General features: G+C 44.0%; 1 pseudogene; it reads left to right on the top strand.

Moving 5' to 3' along the window:
- Positions 1–943: 943 nt before the first annotated feature.
- On the top strand, positions 944–2,096 carry LOC109870827 (claudin-8-like; annotated as a pseudogene).
- Positions 2,097–12,130: the final 10,034 nt, after the last annotated feature.

Here is a 12,130-nt window from a genome sequence, read left to right as displayed (position 1 = left end):
TCAGCCTGTTGACTAGGTGGGTTAGTTAAACACTACTGTTACTCCCCTCAGCCTGTCGACTAGGTGGGTTAGTTAGTAACTACTGTTACTCCCCTCAGCCTGTTGACTAGGTGGGTTAGTTAGTAACTACTGTTACTCCCCTCAGCCTGTTGACTAGATGGGTTAGTTAGTAACTACTGTTACTCCCCTCAGCCTGTTGACTAGGTGGGTTAGTTAGTAACTACTGTTACTCCCCTCAGCCTGTTGACTAGGTGGGTTAGTTAGTAACTACTGTTACTCCCCTCAGCCTGTTGACTAGGTGGGTTAGTTAAACATTACTGTTACTCCCCTCAGCCTGTCGACTAGGTGGGTTAGTTAGTAACTACTGTTACTCCCCTCAGCCTGTTGACTAGGTGGGTTAGTTAGTTAAACAGTTAAACACTACTGTTACTCCCCTCAGCCTGTTGACTAGGTGGGTTAGTTAGTTAGTTAAACACTACTGTTACTCCCCTCAGCCTGTTGACTAGGTGGGTTAGTTAGTAACTACTGTTACTCCCCTCAGCCTGTTGACTAGATGGGTTAGTTAGTAACTACTGTTACTCCCCTCAGCCTGTTGACTAGGTGGGTTAGTTAGTAACTACTGTTACTCCCCTCAGCCTGTTGACTAGGTGGGTTAGTTAGTAACTACTGTTACTCCCCTCAGCCTGTTGACTAGGTGGGTTAGTTAAACACTACTGTTACTCCCCTCAGTCTGTCGACTAGGTGGGTTAGTTAGTAACTACTGTTACTCCCCTCGGCCTGTTGACTAGGTGGGTTAGTTAGTTAGTTAAACACTACTGTTACTCCCCTCAGCCTGTTGACTAGATGGGTTAGTTAGTAACTACTGTTACTCCCCTCAGCCTGTTGACTAGGTGGGTTAGTTAGTAACTACTGTTACTCCCCTCAGGCAGGACAGAGTGAGACCATGGCCAGCTAAGCTCTGGAGATCATTGCTTTGTTGCTGTCTGTCATCGGTCTGATCTAGGGAGTTTTTCCTAGTCACCGTGCTTCTACACCTGCATTGCTTGCTGTTTGGGGTTTCAGGCTGGGTTTCTGTACAGCACTTTGAGATATCAGCTGATGTACGAAGGGCTATATAAATACATTTGATTTGATGACAGATGACCGATGACAGACAGCAACAAAGCAATGATCTCCAGAGCTTAGCTGGCCATGGTCTCACTCTGTCCTGCCTAACCCACCTAGTCAACAGGCTGAGGGGAGTAACAGTAGTTATTAACTAACCCACCTAGTCAACAGGCTGAGGGGAGTAACAGTAGTTACTAACTAACCCACCTAGTCAACAGGCTGCCAGCACAGGAATGCCCATGTTGCGAGTGACGGCCTTCGTCGTAGAGAACATCATCGTGTTCGAGACACGTTACGAGGGTCTGCATAGGCACTGCTTCAGTCAGGCCAACATCCGGATGGGGTGGAAGGTGTACGACCCCCTCCTGGCTCTGTCTCCAGACCTGCAGGCGTCCAGGGGTCTGATGTGCTGTGCCTTGGCCCTAGGAGAGGCGGGGGCTGCTCATCTCTATCCTGGGCTTTACAGTCTGCATCCAGGACAACGGCCGGGCCAAACGCACGGTGCTCATCGTCGCTGGCAGCTTGATCCTCGGGGCCTGCGTCTGCGTCATCATCCCAGTCTCCTGGACGGGTCACACGATCATCCGTGACTTCTACAACCCGCTGCTGATCGACGCCCAGCGCAGGGAGCTGGGAGAGGCTCTCACCATCAGATGGGTCTCCTCTGTCTTCCTCTTCGCCGGCGGCTGCATGTTCTGCTGCTGTAACGTCAAAGAGGATAAAAGGCAAGACAACGTACCAGACACAGTACCAGTACCAGCCACAGTACCAGCCACAGTACCAGCCACAGTACCAGTACCAGACACAGTACCAGACACAGTACCAGACACAGTACCAGACACAGTACCAGCCACAGTACCAGCCACAGTACCAGACACAGCTTCATCAACTCCTGTAGCTCCATCCTCTAGAGAGGCAGCCTTCCAATTACCGCTACCCCGGCTCCAACCAGGTACCCCTCGATACGCAGTGCTGCAGCTTACCTCTGAGTGTTGAGACTAAAGGGGAAGAGACTAGCGTTTATACAGACCGTCTGCAACGGACCTGACTGAGATGTGTTCTTAGGAGTAGGGTTTGAAAGAAGCATTTCAGTTGTTTAAAAGAAAAATGCATTTCAGCTTCGCTAAGAGACTAAATGATGGAATATACTTAACTGTGAATTTGGAGGAACACTTAATCGTAAAAAATGATCATGATGCATTTCAGTTGTGAAAAGATACAATTTCAGTTGTCATAAGGTGCATTTCAGTTGTGAAAAGATGCATTTCAGCTGTCATAAGATGCATTTCAGCTGTCATAAGATGCATTTCAGTTGTGAAAAGATGCATTTCAGTTGTCATAAGATGCATTTCAGTTGTCATAAGATGCATTTCAGTTGTCATAAGATGCATTTCAGTTGTCATAAGATGCATTTCAGTTGTCATAAGGTGCATTTCAGTTGTGAAAAGATGCATTTCAGCTGTCATAAGATGCATTTCAGTTGTGAAAAGATGCATTTCAGTTGTCATAAGATGCATTTCAGTTCGGAAAAGATCCATTTCAGTTGTCATAAGATCCATTTCAGTTGTCATAAGATGCATTTCAGTTGTCATAAGATGCATTTCAGTTGTGAAAAGATGCATTTCAGTTGTGAAAAGATGCATTTCAGTTGTGAAAAGATGCATTTCAGTTGACATAAGATGCATTTCAGTTGTGAAAAGATGCATTTCAGTTGTCATAAGATGCATTTCAGTTGTCATAAGATGCATTTCAGTTGGGAAAAGATCCATTTCAGTTGTCATAAGATACATTTCAGTTGTGAAAAGATGCATTTCAGTTGTCATAAGATGCATTTCAGTTGTGAAAAGATGCATTTCAGTTGTCATAAGATGCATTTCAGTTGTGAAAAGATGCATTTCAGTTGTCATAAGATGCATTTCAGCTGTCATAAGATGCATTTCAGTTGTGAAAAGATACATTTCAGTTGTGGAAAGATGCATTTCAGTTGTCATAAGATGCATTTCAGTTGTCATAAGATGCATTTCAGTTGTCATAAGATGCATTTCAGTTGTCATAAGATGCATTTCAGCTGTCATAAGATGCATTTCAGTTGTGAAAAGATACATTTCAGTTGTGTGAAGAAAAAAAAAGATTGGATTTGTTTGTAAGAAAGCTGTTTAAAGATAATAAATACATTTATCGTAGATGAACCGTGAACTCAGGATAGGACTTTGAGTGACCCAATAATCCAAATAATTATCCTTTTTGTTTTAAGTTTTTATTTGCTCATATTTGTACTGTTGGGGTGTATAAGCTCACAGTTATATAATGACGTCCTTTAAGATTATATGTGTGTATATATATATTTATATGTATATAATATATATATATATTACATACATTGGTGTTGATGTTGTTGTGTGCTCTGTGCAGTGAATCTAGGTCATTACACATTTTACCTCCTTAGTCACAGTAGATGTTACATAACATGTAGCTTTTTATCACCTATATAGTGCACTACTTTTGAGCAGGGCCCCATAGGATTCTGGTCAAAAGTAGTGCACGATATAGGTGATAGGTTGACATTTGGGATGCAAACCCGTGATATAAAAAGCTACATGTTATGTAACACCTACTGTAAGATATGTAGCTGACTGTGTGCTCTTCATACGCATCTCTGCTAATGTGTTTTGAAGAGCAGTGACACAGTAATGGGTTTGTTGCATTGGCTACCATCATTAGACAATTCTCTGGGGCCTTTGTTGACATACGAACTCCATTGGTTAACATCATTTGATGACTCCGTGGGTCCTGAGCACCTTGAGAGGTTAAGACAGACTGGAGACCGTGCAGAAATACCACTTGGGTGGAACAGAGGACTTGGGTCCTGAGCACCTTGGGAGGTTAAGACAGACTGGAGACCGTGCAGAAATACCACTTGGGTGGAACAGAGGACTTGGGTCCTGAGCACCTTGGGAGGTTAAGACAGACTGGAGACCGTGCAGAAATATCACTTGGGTGGAACAGAGGACTTGGGTCCTGTGTACCTTGGGAGGTTCCACAGAGGACTTCAAAACAAACAGAACAGAACAGAAACATCTAGAATGGGGTTTTGCAAGTCATTTTGGATATAACAAATAAAGTCATCTTAAGTGAAAAGTTGTTTTATTTTAATTGAATTTTAAAATAAATAAATGTATAATAAATTGATTTTTCAGACTATTTGCACCCCCCCCCCCCTCCCTCTTCTATACCACTGCTAGTCTCTGTTGTTATCTATACATAGTCACTTTAACTCTACCTACATGTACATATTACCTCAACTAACCGGTGCCCCTGCACTTTGACTCTGTACCACCTGTATATATCCTCCACATTGACTCTGTACCGTAATACCCTGTATATAGCCTCCACATTGACTCTGTACCGGTACACCCTGTATATAGTCTCCACATTGACTCTGTACCGGTACCCCCTGTATATAGCCTCCACATTGACTCTGTACCGGTACCCCCTGTATATAACCTCCACATTGACTCTGTACTGGTACCCCCTGGATATAGCCTCCACATTGACTCTGTATCGGTACCCCCTGTATATAGCCTCCACATTGACTCTGTACCGTAACACCCTGTATATAACCTCCACATTGACTCTGTACCGGTACCCCCTGTATATAGCCTCCACATTGACTCTGTACCGGTACACCCTGTATATAGTCTCCACATTGACTCTGTACCATAACACCCTGTATATATCCTCCACATTGACTCTGTACCGGTACCCCCTGTATATAGCCTCCACATTGACTCTGTACCGGTACCCCCTGTATATAACCTCCACATTGACTCTGTACTGGTACCCCCTGGATATAGCCTCCACATTGACTCTGTATCGGTACCCCCTGTATATAGCCTCCACATTGACTCTGTACCGTAACACCCTGTATATAACCTCCACATTGACTCTGTACCGGTACCCCCTGTATATAACCTCCACATTGACTCTGTACCGTAACACCCTGTATATAACCTCCACATTGACTCTGTACCGGTACCCCCTGTATATAACCTCCACATTGACTCTGTACCGGTACCCCCTGTATATAGCCTCCACATTGACTCTGTACCGGTACCCCCTGTATATAGCCTCCACATTGACTCTGTACCGGTACCCCCTGTATATAGCCTCCACATTGACTCTGTACCGTAATACCCTGTATATAGCCTCCACATTGACTCTGTACCGTAATACCCTGTATATAGCCTCCACATTGACTCTGTACCGGTACCCCCTGTATATAGCCTCCACATTGACTCTGTACCGTAATACCCTGTATATAGCCTCCACATTGACTCTGTACCGGTACCCCCTGTATATAGCCTCCACATTGACTCTGTACCGTAATACCCTGTATATAGCCTCCACATTGACTCTGTACCGGTACCCTCTGTATATAACCTCCACATTGACTCTGTACTGGTACCCTCTGTATATAGCCTCCACATTGACTCTGTACCGGTACCCTCTGTATATAACCTCCACATTGACTCTGTACTGGTACCCCCTGTATATAGCCTCCACATTGACTCTGTACCGGTACCCTCTGTATATAGCCTCCACATTGACTCTGTACTGGTACCCCCTGTATATAGCCTCCACATTGACTCTGTACCGGTACCCCCTGTATATAGCCTCCACATTGACTCTGTACCGGTACCCTCTGTATATAGCCTCCACATTGACTCTGTACCGGTACCCCCTGTATATAGCCTCCACATTGACTCTGTACCGGTACCCTCTGTATATAGCCTCCACATTGACTCTGTACCGGTACCCTCTGTATATAGCCTCCACATTGACTCTGTACCGGTACCCTCTGTATATAGCCTCCACATTGACTCTGTACCGGTACCCCCTGTATATAGCCTCCACATTGACTCTGTACCGGTACCCCCTGTATATAGCCTCCACATTGACTCTGTACCGGTACCCTCTGTATATAGCCTCCACATTGACTCTGTACTGGTACCCCCTGTATATAACCTCCACATTGACTCTGTACTGGTACCCCCTGTATATAACCTCGTTTCTGTTATTTTACTGCTGCTCTTTAATTATTTGTTACTTTTATTTTTTATTTTTTTACTGAACACTTATTTTTAAGAGCTTTTAAGTGCTGGTTAAGTAAGCATTTCACTGTAAGGTCTACACCTGTTGTATTCTGCACATTTGACAAATAGCATTTTATTTTATTTAACCCAAGCCCAGTTTGGTTAATCCCTACCATTGTGTCGTTGAGTCATCATAATGCTTCAGCAAATATACATTATCTCAGGGGCGTTGGTAGACACAATGTAAGTAACCTAATTTGGGTTGTGCCGTGGCAGAGATCTTTGTGGGCTATACTCGGCCTTGTCTCAGGATGGTAAGTTGGTGGTTGAAGATATCCCTCTAGTGGTGTTGGGGCTGTGCTTTGGCAAAGTGGGTGGGGTTATATCCTTCCTGTTTGGCCCTGTCCGGGGGGTATCATCAGATGGGGCCACATTATCTCCTGACCCTTCCTGTCTCAGCCTCCAGTATTTATGCTGCAGTAGTTTATGTGTCGGGGGGCTAGGGTCAGTTTGTTATATCTAGAGTTCTTCTGTCTTATCCGGTGTCCTGTGTGAATTTAAGTATGCTCTCTCTAATTGTCTCTCTCTTTCTCTCTTTCTTTCTTTCTCTCTCTCGGAGGATCTGAGCCCTAGGACCATGCCTCAGGACTACCTGGCCTGATGACTCCTTGCTGTCCCCAGTCCACCTGGCCGTGCTGCTGCTCCAGTTTCAACTGTTCTGCCTGCGGCTACGGAACCCTGACCTGTTCACCGGACGTGCTACCTGTCCCTGACCTGCTGTTTTCAACTCTCTAGAGACAGCTGGAGCGGTAGAGATACTCTCAATGATCGACTATGAAAAGCCAACTGACATTTACTCCTGAGGTGCTGACTTGTTGCACACTCGACAACTACTATGATTATTATTATACGACCATGCTGGTCATCTATGAACGTTTGAACATCTTGGCCATGTTCTGTTATAATCTCCACCCGGCACAGCCAGAAGAGGACTGGCCACCCCACATACCTAGAGAGGAACCAGGCTTTCTTCCTAGGTTTTGGCCTTTCTAGGGAGTTTTTCCTAGCCACCGTGCTTCTACACCTGCATTGCTTGCTGTTTGGGGTTTTATAAATATTTTTCATTTAATTTGAATTTATGTCCCTCTTACTGCCCTGAATGCCTCTGCTGATCCTACAGCAGAAATCATGAACCAGATTTATACTGTTAGCACTGAGACAGCTGTGCCATATACAGTTGAAGTCGGAAGTTAACATACACCTTAGCCAAATAACATAATTCCTGACATTTAATCCTAGTAAAAATTCCCTGTTTCAGGTCAGTTAGGATCACCACTTTATTTTAAGAATGTTAAATGTCAGAATAATAGTAGAGAGAATTATTTATTTCAGCTTTTATTTATTTCATCACATTCACAGTGGGTCAGAAGTTTACATACACTCAATTAGTATTTGGTAGCATTGCCTTTAATTTGTTTAACTTGGGTCAAATATTTCAGGTAGCCTTCTACAAGCTTCCCACAATAAGTTGGGTGAATTTTGGCCCATTCCTCCTGACAGAGCTGGTGTAACTGAGTCAGGTTTGTAGGCTTCCTTGCTCGCACACACTTTTACAGATCTGCCCACACATTTCCTACAGGATTGAGGTCAGGGCTTTGTGATGGCCACTCCAATACCTTGACTTTGTTGTCCTTAAGCCATTTTGCCACAACTATGGAAGTATGCTTTGGGTCATTGTCCATTTGGAAGACCCATTTGTGATCAAGCTTCAACTTCCTGACTGATGTCTTGAGATGTTGCTTCAATATATCCACATAATTTCCCATCTTCATGATGCCATCTATTTTGTGAAGTGCACCAGTCCCTCCTGCAGGAAAGCACCCTCACAACATGATGCTGCCACCCCCGTGCTTCACGGTTGTGATGGTGTTCTTCGGCTTGTAAGCCTACCCCTTTTTCCTCCAAACATAACGGTGGTCATTATGGCCAAACTGTTCTATTTTTGTTTCATCAAACCAGAGGACATTTCTCCAAAAAGTACGAGCTTTGTCCCCCTGTGCAGTTGCAAACCGTAGTCTGTATTTTTTATGGTGGTTTTGGAGCAGTGGCTTCTTCCTTGCTGTGCGGCCTTTCAGGTTATGCCGATATAGGACTCGTTTTTACTGTGGATATAGATACTTTTGTACCTGTTTCCTCCAGCATCTTCACAAGGTCCTTTGCTGTTGTTCTGGGATTGATTTGCACTTTTCGCACCGAAGTACGTTCATCTCTAGGAGACAGAACGCGTCTCCTTCCTGAGCGGTATGACGGCTGCGTGGTCTCATGGTGTTTATACTTGTGTACTATTGTTTATACAGATGAAAGTGGTACCTTCAGGCATTTTGGAAATTGCTCTGAAGGATGAACCAGACATGTGGAGGTCTACACTTTTATTTTGGCTGATTTCTTTTGATTTTCCCATGATGTCAAGCAAAGAGGCACTGAGTTTAAAGAAAGGCCTTGAAATACATCCACAGGTACACCTCCAATTGACTCAAATGATGTCATTTAGCCTATCAGAAGCTTCCAAAGCCATGACATAATTTTCTGGAATTTTCCAACCTGTTTAAAGGCACAGTCAACTTAGTGTATGTAAACTTCTGACCCACTGGAATTGTGATACAGTGAGTTATAAGTGAAATAATCTGTCTGTAAACAATTGTTGGAAAAATGACTTGTGTCACGCACAAAGTAGATGTCCTAACCGACTTGCCAAAACGATAGTTTGTTAACAAGAAATTTGTGGAGTGGTTGATAAACGAGTTTTAATGACTCCAACCTGGCTTTCGTGCCACGTATGTGGTGCAGATGATTACGGGTCTCGTGTTTATTCGAGGTACTCCTCACACTTTTGTTTTGGGTTTCTACCCTGTGTTTTGTATACGTGTTTGTTTGGTCTTCGTCCCAGTGCCTTTATACGGCACGCTGTCATTTGGGAAATAAAAAAACCCTACTACGCATTCCTGCGCCTGTCTCCTGATCCCTTATACCAGCGTGACACATGGCAAGTTCTCATTGGTCCAAATTGTTTATACATTGAATCTGAAATAGGACACTTTTTATTTGGCCATTGGCCCAGTTTTATTGCAAGGAATTCTAATTGGCCAACCACAGGCTAGGGTGGGGTTATAAAACTACACCCTGTCCCTTTGTTCTGTGGAGAGAATCACTGAGGACAGGGGAGAATGAACATCTCCCATCTACCTCCCCACATGATTTGTTCTCTTTGAATAAACCTACTTTCCTCCCCCTGATTTGCTTTGGGGTTATTGAAGAGTAACATCAACTACTAACAATAACAATAAAGAGGTATATTTAAATATTTACTTGCTTTCATCAAGCTGCCCACTCAAGAGAAAGCTTCAAACTGTAACTAGTGCCTGCAACCTGGTTCAGGTTATCAATCAACCTACCAGGGTGTTTACAAACAGCACAGGAATGAAATCATTAACATGTATCGATCACATCTTTACTAATGCTGCAGAAATGTGCTTTAAAGCAGTATCCAAATCCATAGGATGTAGTGATCACAATATAGTAGCCATATCTAGGAAAACCAAAGTTCCAAAGGCTGGGCATAATATAGTGTATAAGAGGTGATACAATACGTTTTGTCGTGATTCGTATGTTGATGATGTAAATAATATGTGCTGGTCTGTAGTGTCTAATGAGGAGCAACCAGACACTGCACTTGCTTATCCCAGTTTCTAATAAGCACACACCCATTAAGAAAATTACTGCAAAAACTGTTAATTCCCTGTGGATTGATGAGGAATTGAAAAACTGTATGATTGAGAGGGATGAGGCAAAAGGAATTGTCACTACTTCAGCCGAAGTTGGCTCCTCCCCTTGTTCGTTCGGCGGTCGACGTCACCGACCTTCTAGCCATCGCCGCTCCATTTCTCATGCATCCATTTGTTTTGTCTTGTTCCCTGCACACCTGGTTTTCATCCCCCAATCAAACTACATGTATTTATTCCTCTGTTCCCCATCATGTCTTTGTGTGAGATTGTTTGTGTTACGTGTGTATTGATGACGCTCCAGACTGGCTTGTTTTTTTTCCCCCGTGTTATTGTTAAACCTAAGATGTTTATTGTTAAACCTAATTCTTGTGACTGTTTTGCACTTTTGCAAGTGTGAGCCTGTTCACAAATCTCTGCTCTCCTGCACCTGACTTCGCTACCAGTACGCACATATCTGACAGGAATGGCAAATAGGTCTGGCTGTACAACTGACTGGCAAACGTAATGCAAATTGATAAATCATGTGACTAAACTGAATAAAAAGAAGAAGAAACTACACTATGAAACAAAGATAAATGACATAAAGAATGATAGTAAAAAGATTGGAGCACGTTAAATGAAATTTTGGGCAAAAAAGGAAAACTCCACTCCATCATTTATTGAATCAGATGGCTCATTTATCACAAAACCCAATGATACTGCCAAAAACTTTCATGATTTTTTATTTATTTGGCAAGATAAGAAATGACATGCCAACAACAAACATTGTCACTACACATCTACGTATATCTGACCAAATTATGAAAGACAAGCGTTGTAATTTTGAATTCTGTAAAGTGAGTGTGGAAGACGTGAAAAAAGTATTGTTGTCTATCAACAATGACAAGCCACCCGGGTCTGACAACTTGGATGGAAAATTACTGAGGATAATAGGGGACGATATTGCCACTCCTATTTTCCATATCTTCAACTTAAGCCTACTAGAAAGTGTGTGCCCTCAGTCCTGGAGGGAAGCAAAAGTCATTCCGCAACCTAAGAATAGTAAAGCCCCCTTTACATATATATATATATACACATTTTACATACATGGTACTTTTATATAAAGCAGTCACATAACAATAATACAATACTGAACATAAACTCTTTAATCCCACCTCTCAGCCACTCTCAGCCCATCCCACCTATCACCATAGACCTCAGCTCTTTAATCCCACCCTCTCAGCCCATCCCACCTATCACCATAGACCTCAGCTCTTTAATCCCACCCTCTCAGCCACTCTCAGCCCATCCCACCTATCACCATAGACCTCAGCTCTTTAATCCCACCCTCTCAGCCCATCCCACCTATCACCATAGACCTCAGCTCTTTAATCCCACCCTCTCAGCCCATCCCACCTATCACCATAGACCTCAGCTCTTTAATCCCACCCTCTCAGCCTCTCTCAGCCCATCCCACCTATCACCATAGACCTCAGCTCTTTAATCCCAACCCTCAGCCACTCTCAGCCCATCCCACCTATCACCATAGACCTCAGCTCTTTAATCCCACCCCCTCAGCCTCTCTCAGCCCATCCCACCTATCACCATAGACCTCAGCTCTTTAATCCCAACCCTCAGCCACTCTCAGCCCATCCCACCTATCACCATAGACCTCAGCTCTTTAATCCCACCCCCTCAGCCTCTCTCAGCCCATCCCACCTATCACCATAGACCTCAGCTCTTTAATCCCAACCTCAGCCACTCTCAGCCCATCCCACCTGTCACCATAGACCTCAGATCTTTAATCCCACCCCCTCAGCCTCTCTCAGCCCATCCCACCTATCACCATGGACCTCAGCTCTTTAATCCCACCCCCTCAGCCACTCTCAGCCCATCCCACCTATCACCATAGACCTCAGCTCTTTAAACCCACCCCTCAGCCACTCTCAGCCCATCCCACCTATCACCATAGACCTCAGCTCTTTAATCCCACCCCCTCAGCCACTCTCAGCCCATCCCACCTATCACCATAGACCTCAACTCTTTAATCCCACCCCCTCAGCCACTCTCAGCCCATCCCACCTATCACCATAGAGCTCAGCTCTTTAATCCCGCCACTCTCAGCCCATCCCACCTATCACCATAGACCTCAGCTCTTTAATCCCACCC

The sequence above is a fragment of the Oncorhynchus kisutch genome, linkage group LG18 (assembly GCF_002021735.2).
Source record: "Oncorhynchus kisutch isolate 150728-3 linkage group LG18, Okis_V2, whole genome shotgun sequence".
In the NCBI taxonomy this organism is placed as follows: Eukaryota; Metazoa; Chordata; class Actinopteri; order Salmoniformes; family Salmonidae; genus Oncorhynchus; species Oncorhynchus kisutch.
Note: the sequence above shows the minus strand (reverse complement) of the source record. Positions and strands in the feature narration are given on the sequence as shown.